General features: G+C 44.0%; 1 pseudogene; it reads left to right on the top strand.

Annotated features, from left to right (window-relative positions):
• Nucleotides 1-390: 390 nt before the first annotated feature.
• LOC148435834 (LRP2-binding protein pseudogene) lies at nucleotides 391-5953 on the top strand (annotated as a pseudogene).
• Nucleotides 5954-7004: the final 1051 nt, after the last annotated feature.

Raw genomic sequence — 7004 nt, 5'->3', positions numbered from 1 at the left:
CATGAGATCCTATGATATCATCCAAAATTACATTACAAATTACTATATATTTTCAATAAGACTGTAATTAAAAATAAAAAAAATCTTTCCTTTATTTTGCCCTGTGCATGGGAATTATAAATCAGACAGATTAGTTATCCCTTTCTACTGGTTTATGTGCAAGCTGAGGGCTGTGTTTGATACGGCTGAGGAAGTCTGGTTCCCAATTGAGAACTCCCGGAATGAATACTGCCGAAATGGCCAGGATGTAACCTTTGGCCCATGTCAGAATGTGGGACACTTCTGCCATTGCCTGACAGGTTTTCCAATGAAGTATGGGCTGGGACAGGTTGAGGGCCATGTAGACAGCTCGAAGTTCCCATATGTTGATTGGCAGGGTTGATTCGACTGATGTCCAACGGTCCTGCAAGGAGTGCGGACAAGAGACTGGCGTCCGTTGTTAGAATTACCCGACCAGGATCCATAAAGGGGCGACCCTTGGTTAGATGAGATGGCTGTAGCCAACAAAATAGAAACAAACGCATCTCTGGAGAGAGCACCATTGTCTGAGCTTTGATCCGATGGGGTAACCCGTTCCACCTGGAGAGAGTCAGCCTTTGCAAAGGCCTGGAATGGAACTGAGCATATTCCACCATGTTGAAGGTGGACACCATGGATCCCAGAACCTGTATTGCTGAGTGGATCAACATTTGGCGACTGCGGAGACATCTGCGCACTGGTAGTTGAAGTGTGGAGATCTTGTTCAGAAGGATTTTCTGAATCCGGCAGGGCTCCCATATGAATCATTCTATGTGAGGGATTCAGAGAGGACTTTTTCCAGTTGATTAACCATCCATGCTTGTGCAGGAAAGCAATGGTTAACTGCAGATGGCTGTGAAGCACTTCTGGGGATGCTGCTAGGAGCAGGAGGTCGTCCAGATATGGTAACAGTGGGACACCCTGACCATGTAGGTTGGCCGCCTTGATAGCCAAAATTTTGGTAAACGCCCGTTGAGCTGTGGATAGTGGGCAGAGCCTGAAATTGGAAGTGTTGCTGTAGTACAGCAAACCGGAGATATCGCTGATGTGAGGGCGCTATAGGTACATGTAGGTAAGTGTCCTGAATATTCAGAGATACCATGAAGTCCTCAGGCTCCGTACCTAAGATGCAGGAGCGAAGGGTTTCCATCCTGAACCTGTGTACCCAGAGGAATTTGTTCAAGGATTTGAGGATAGGCCGAAGAGACCCATTCGGCTTTTCAACCAGAAAAAGAGAAGAATAATAACCAGACCCTCGCTGAGATAGTGGGACTGGCACAATTACTGCTGCTTGCAGCAGGGACTGTATGGCTTTCTGGATTTGTAAGGCCATGTTTAGGTCTGAAGGAGGGCCTGTGTAGAAAAACTGGTGGGGAAGCCGTCTAAGAATTAAGAGGGCATACCCGTGAGAGACCACTTCTCTTACCCAAGCATCCGTGGTGGTTTGACACCAGCACTGGGCGAACTGAAGAAGTCTGCCTCCCATTCTGGGATATCCCAGAGTGAGGCCCGTCCCGTCAGGCTGAGGGTTTTTCCTCGGGTTTTGCAGCAGGGCTCTGGTGTTCCAGGTCAGCTTGGTCTGGGATTTGGCGGCCCAAGTGGAAGCCAAATGCCTAGGAAAGGACTGACCTTTAGGCTTTCTCGGAGGACGAAAGGACTGAAATGATGTAGTCCGAGGCCTAGTAGAAGTAGTTGCTGAAGACAGAAATGCAGTTTATGATGCTGCCAACGTGGTTGCAATCTTGTCAAGGTCTGGGCCAAACAAGATCTCCCCATTTCTACGCATCTCTTCGAATCCGCATCTGCCTTCCATGAGTGTGGTGAATTTTATTTGAGGTGAATGGTTTTAATTTTTTGACACACAATATAAACATTAAATTGTATTTGAATTTTTTTCTATTATGGTATATGAGTGTGTGTATATATATATATATATATAAACACCTAGATATTAGAAATTGATTGTCAGAGAATATTTAATCATTCACATCCGTCCCATTGGAGTTTTCAATCAATATTCCCTAACACATCACTAGGGTCAATTTTCAACAGGAGCTCATTATTAGTAGTGTAGGTTGAGTGTGGGATGAAACTGTAGCACCCACAGAAAACCCACCAAACGGAAAGAGCATAAAAACTACACACAGGCTGGTGTGGAATCATAACCATGTCTCCAATACTGGGAGGAGCCACTTTGCTGCAAACACCATTAGAATGTCAGCGGCACAGATTTTTTTTTTTCAGATCAGTTCATTCTTATGTGTTCAGTGGGAGGAGTTACGCCAACGTAGCCAATTTAATGCCACTTTCACACCGCATTCCAGGGTCCATCCCGGGTGAGACCCCGCTCAGACTTGCAGCCAGACCCAGCTTATTGCCGGGTCGATGATGTCACTGCCATTATGTGTTGAGCCGGCGCTTGGAGATGAGATCATCTCCATGCGCCGGCTCTTCCAATGCCGTGAACAGGATCTGAGTCGCATCGACCCGGGTTTCCTGTTCACACTGCACCGCGAGCCGGTGTTGAACCAGTGTACAAACCTGCAAATTACCTGGGTTGAAATGGTGAGTCGCTCGACCTGGGTTACTTCAACTGGGCCCTTTCACACTGCATAATAAGCCGGGTTGCTGCGCATTCACGTGAAATAACCCTGGTTATTGTTGGCAGTGTGAAAGGAGTATCAGTGGGGGTGATTCAATTCAGCACAATGCTGAATAGCCTCAGGAGGGAGCTCCCAGCCCTATTCAATTTGCTGTTTGCTTCTCACACTTTCCTGAGGGTGGTGTTTACAGACTCGTGGCCAGCACTTTAGTCGGAGAATGCCGGTTCTCACGACTAAACAACCAGGTTAAGTTGCGAGAACCGGCATTCTCTGACTTAATTGCTTCCCAACAGCAGGTTATTGTTGAGTGTTATGCTGCGTACACACTTTGAAGATGGCAGTCAGCAGACCAATCCGCCATCAAAGCGGTGACTGATAAGCTATACACACTTACCAATCAGCCGATGTGTCTGGGCTGACATCACAGCTGGGCATGCATCTAAATTGCCAACCCAGCTGAGATGTCCGTGTCAGTGGTCCCTGCAGCCAGTGTACAGGTGGTCGTCCGTTCACACAGCCATATGCACTGGTATATCTTTCACATATGTCAACATCGACTGTGCTGGAGGGTGGACCTGATATGTCTGTGAACAAGGTCATTCACAGACATATCAGGTGTACGCACCAGCTGATACACTTACGATATATCGCTCAACAATAGAAGTGATATATCATCAAGTGTGTACCCAGCATTAAAGGTGCCTACACACTTGGCGATGTGCTCACAGATTAACTTTATTTTATACTGAACATCTTTCTGTTGAAGAACAAATACATATACATTTTTCAAATAGTGGCTTTAAGTACATTTGTATACAAATATTTGGGGCATTGTCATTATGTTGCATGTTTACTTGAAGCAAAGTAAAAAGATAACACAACTTCTGTGTGTATAAACACAAATTTGTGCACATTTATTTTCTAAATTCAGCAGATTGATGAAAAATGAAAGTGAATATTGTGCCTAAGTTAGTGGTTCCCTGTCAGTCAGTACTTATTAACAGCTACTTTGGCAGAAATCACAACTTCCATATTGTGATGTCGGCTAAGTTCTTTTCCCCAGAATTCCTTGCAGAATTCTTCTAGCACAGAAATATCCTTTGTGGAGATCTGCAGTTCTGAGCTTTTACCATAAATACAGTATACAATAATATGCAAATCTGGAACATGTGAAAGCAACGACAAAACATTATTATTATTATTGAGCCTGATTCACTACAGGTCAGTATTGTGATCGTGGCTGCAATTATGCACACAGGTCTGCTGTGAAAATATGCTAATGACTGCAATCGCAAAGCTGTCGCACAGCCAGCATGGAGACGCCCACTACCGCTATCTCACAATCATAATACCTTGCAGTGCTGTGTATACATCGATAACATCGGCCCCTCGCACAAATACAGCAGGTCTGACCTTACTCAGAAATTGCGTACCTCGTCGCACGCAGTGAGTACTCAAACTGCGTATGCCATCACAGTGGCTAATCTGTGCATGCCCAAGTAACGGTGTTCAAACGGGCTGGCACACTTGCATTTCTCCGACCACTCCTCTGTCCCCACCCCCAAACGCTGACATCCCATCCCTCCGTCTGCGATGGCTTTGTATCTGCGTAGGTAATCTCAGTGTGATTGCAATGCTGAAGCATGAGCAGAACGCACCATCAGCCGATCTGTGTACACAGTTGCAATCCGTGATGAATCGGGCGCATTATTCCTATAAGTACTGCATTGTTGCATTTTAAGTATGTTTTGTATAGTTGTCTTTCTGATATGACCAACCTTCAGTTTCTTAATCGACTTGGAGACATCTCAGCATCTAAAGATTTGTATATTCCCTTCTTCCTTCCACCAGGCAATATTTTGTGTACCTCCAACTACTCCACAGCCTTCAAAGCATAATAGCTGTAATTGTATCATGACTTGCCACTATCAGGATTCAGTTATTGCCTAGATCAGAGAGTCCCAAATGCCACCATTACAGTCCAGGTTTTAAGGATATCCATACTTAAGTCCAGATGGTTAAATCAAATTAACTGGGGTACTAATTAAGTCACCTATGCTCAATAATGGATATCCGTAAAACATGGACTGTAAAGGCGGAGTTTGGGAACCTCTGATGTAGGCAAACCACTTGTAAAATATTTTACATTAAGGGGGGTATTCATGTAAACTTAGAGAGAAAAAAATGGTGAAATATAAAGTACCAACCAATCAGCCCCTGTCATTTTTCAAAGCGCCTATTAAGTGACAGGAGTAGATTGGTTGGTACTTTACCACTATTTTCTCTCTCAAAGCTTTCATGAATACCCCCCTTATGTGTTAGATGGGAGAACGGATGATGATGGTGCTGCAGCAGCCTACATGGCAACAGTGCAGGCTTGTTACTGTGTGTTACACACTGTATTATTCTATTCAGTAATGGTGGAATAATCCGGGCACTGATTATATCATTGTGTTACTGAATAGAATAATACACCTTGTACCGTATCAGCCAGATGCATGAGTTCCCTCAGGAGAAAGTGGGTGAAGACAAATCTTGATCTACACGCAGCAAATTGCTAAATGCAGCCAAAGGTTTTATAAAGGAAAGAAAGAATGGCTTAAAGCACTCAGCTTTCCTTCTTGGGCAGCTGTACGAGGATGCCTTGGCCCAGTTTAGAAGAACCCTGGAAGATCACAGGGAGAGGAGTGGCGTACATGCTGAGATACGCTGTGGCATACAACCTGGGTCACACCTGTTACCAAGGCTTTGGTATGTGGCGCACGAGTAAGGAAGCAGAGAAGTGGTGGCTTATTGCTGCCGACGATGGAAATCCAAAAGCTAGTGTGATAGCCCAAAGTGCTCTCGGTATGTTATACTCTGACCCAGCACACAGGAACCTGTAGAGATCTTTCTTCTGGCACTCAGAAGCCTGTGGCAATGGAAAGGTAGAGTCACAGGGAGCGCTTAGCATAATGTACCTGCATGGCCGGGGAATAATGAAAAGTCTGGAGAAAGCTCAGGAGTTCTGAAGATAGCACCTGAGTGAGGAATTGTGTATGCCCAGGTGCAGATGATCGGCTTCTGCTACCACCAGAAAATGTACACACTGGCAGTGCTGGTATGACAACATTGACGCTATAGCAACAACTTCTGAATGTCTTCCCAAAGTCATCACCAAAGGAATATCAATGTCCACTTTCTACCTAGCTAAGTGCCTTGGTGTGGGCACAGAAAGGTCTGCTCTTCTGATAGAGAAGTGGCCACTGACCTTCACCAAGATATCATCTATGGCAAGATCTAATGATGTGGTATTTCCATACCTGACATCAGCCCTTATATGGCACTTATAAAATATTACACAATTAAAACTAATAATTTTTATAATTTATTGTCAGTGTTCAAGTGATTGGGAAAGGTTGCTGATATACTGATCTGTAATATGTAAATCATCCCTCATATGAAGATGATGATTTTTACCTGAGATATAACTTCCCTCTTCGATAATGCCTTTACATAGGAAGCTTGTCATGAAAGGCACTAGAATGTATGTCTATCATTGATTATTTAAGATTTAATAAGTTAAGCTATATTTGTTAAAAGGATATTATATTTCAAAGTCATCTGGACTGAAATTCAGAAGTAACAATGTCATAGAACTAACCCACTCTGGTTCCTCAGGTCCTTATTAATTACACAACTAATGCACCACCTACCCAGGTCTTATTCTCTAACCCATGTACCTTAATTACAGAATTGCAGAACTATGTTAAATAGTCAATTGTCAATATCCCCCCTTCCCTTTTCACACATCAAAAAGTTAAGGTAGGTGAACAAACTCTTCTAAACAGGCTTTGGATTCCAATTGAGAAAGCAGAAGTGAAACGTGTGTGTTGATGGCCGGGTGGTCCCGCTGTGCACAAGCAGGTACTATTACTACTTCAGTGCTGTAGACACTGGGAACGTAACAAACTTAGGGGTCTATTTACTAAGCAGTGTTAGGAGACAGAGTGAAAAGTGATAAGGAAGTGATAAGGTGCCAGCCAATCAGCTCCCAACTGTCATTTTTCAAACACAGCCTGTGAGATGACAGTTGGGTGCTGATTGGCTGGCACCTGTTATCACTTTTCACTCTGGCTACTAACACTGCTTAGTAAATAGACTCCTAAGAGACCCTTGCAATGCCTCTGGTAACATTTGAATGATTCCAAGTGTATTTTCAGTGCTACATAATCATTTCCCAAGCCAGACACATACTGCTCACTTGCCATCAATGTATTTTCAATGACAAGCAGCAGCATGTGTGGCTGACCAGGCTGGGCATACTTCCTTTTCCTTCAATTAAGAATTGCACACTAGATTACCTATCCTGCCTTTTAAAGTACTCTCATTGCAATTGAGCTG

Source organism: Taudactylus pleione, unplaced genomic scaffold, assembly GCF_031769625.1.
Source record: "Taudactylus pleione unplaced genomic scaffold, aTauple2 ptg001990l, whole genome shotgun sequence".
Classification (NCBI taxonomy): domain Eukaryota; kingdom Metazoa; phylum Chordata; class Amphibia; order Anura; family Myobatrachidae; genus Taudactylus; species Taudactylus pleione.
This window is presented reverse-complemented; position numbering and strand designations above follow the sequence as displayed.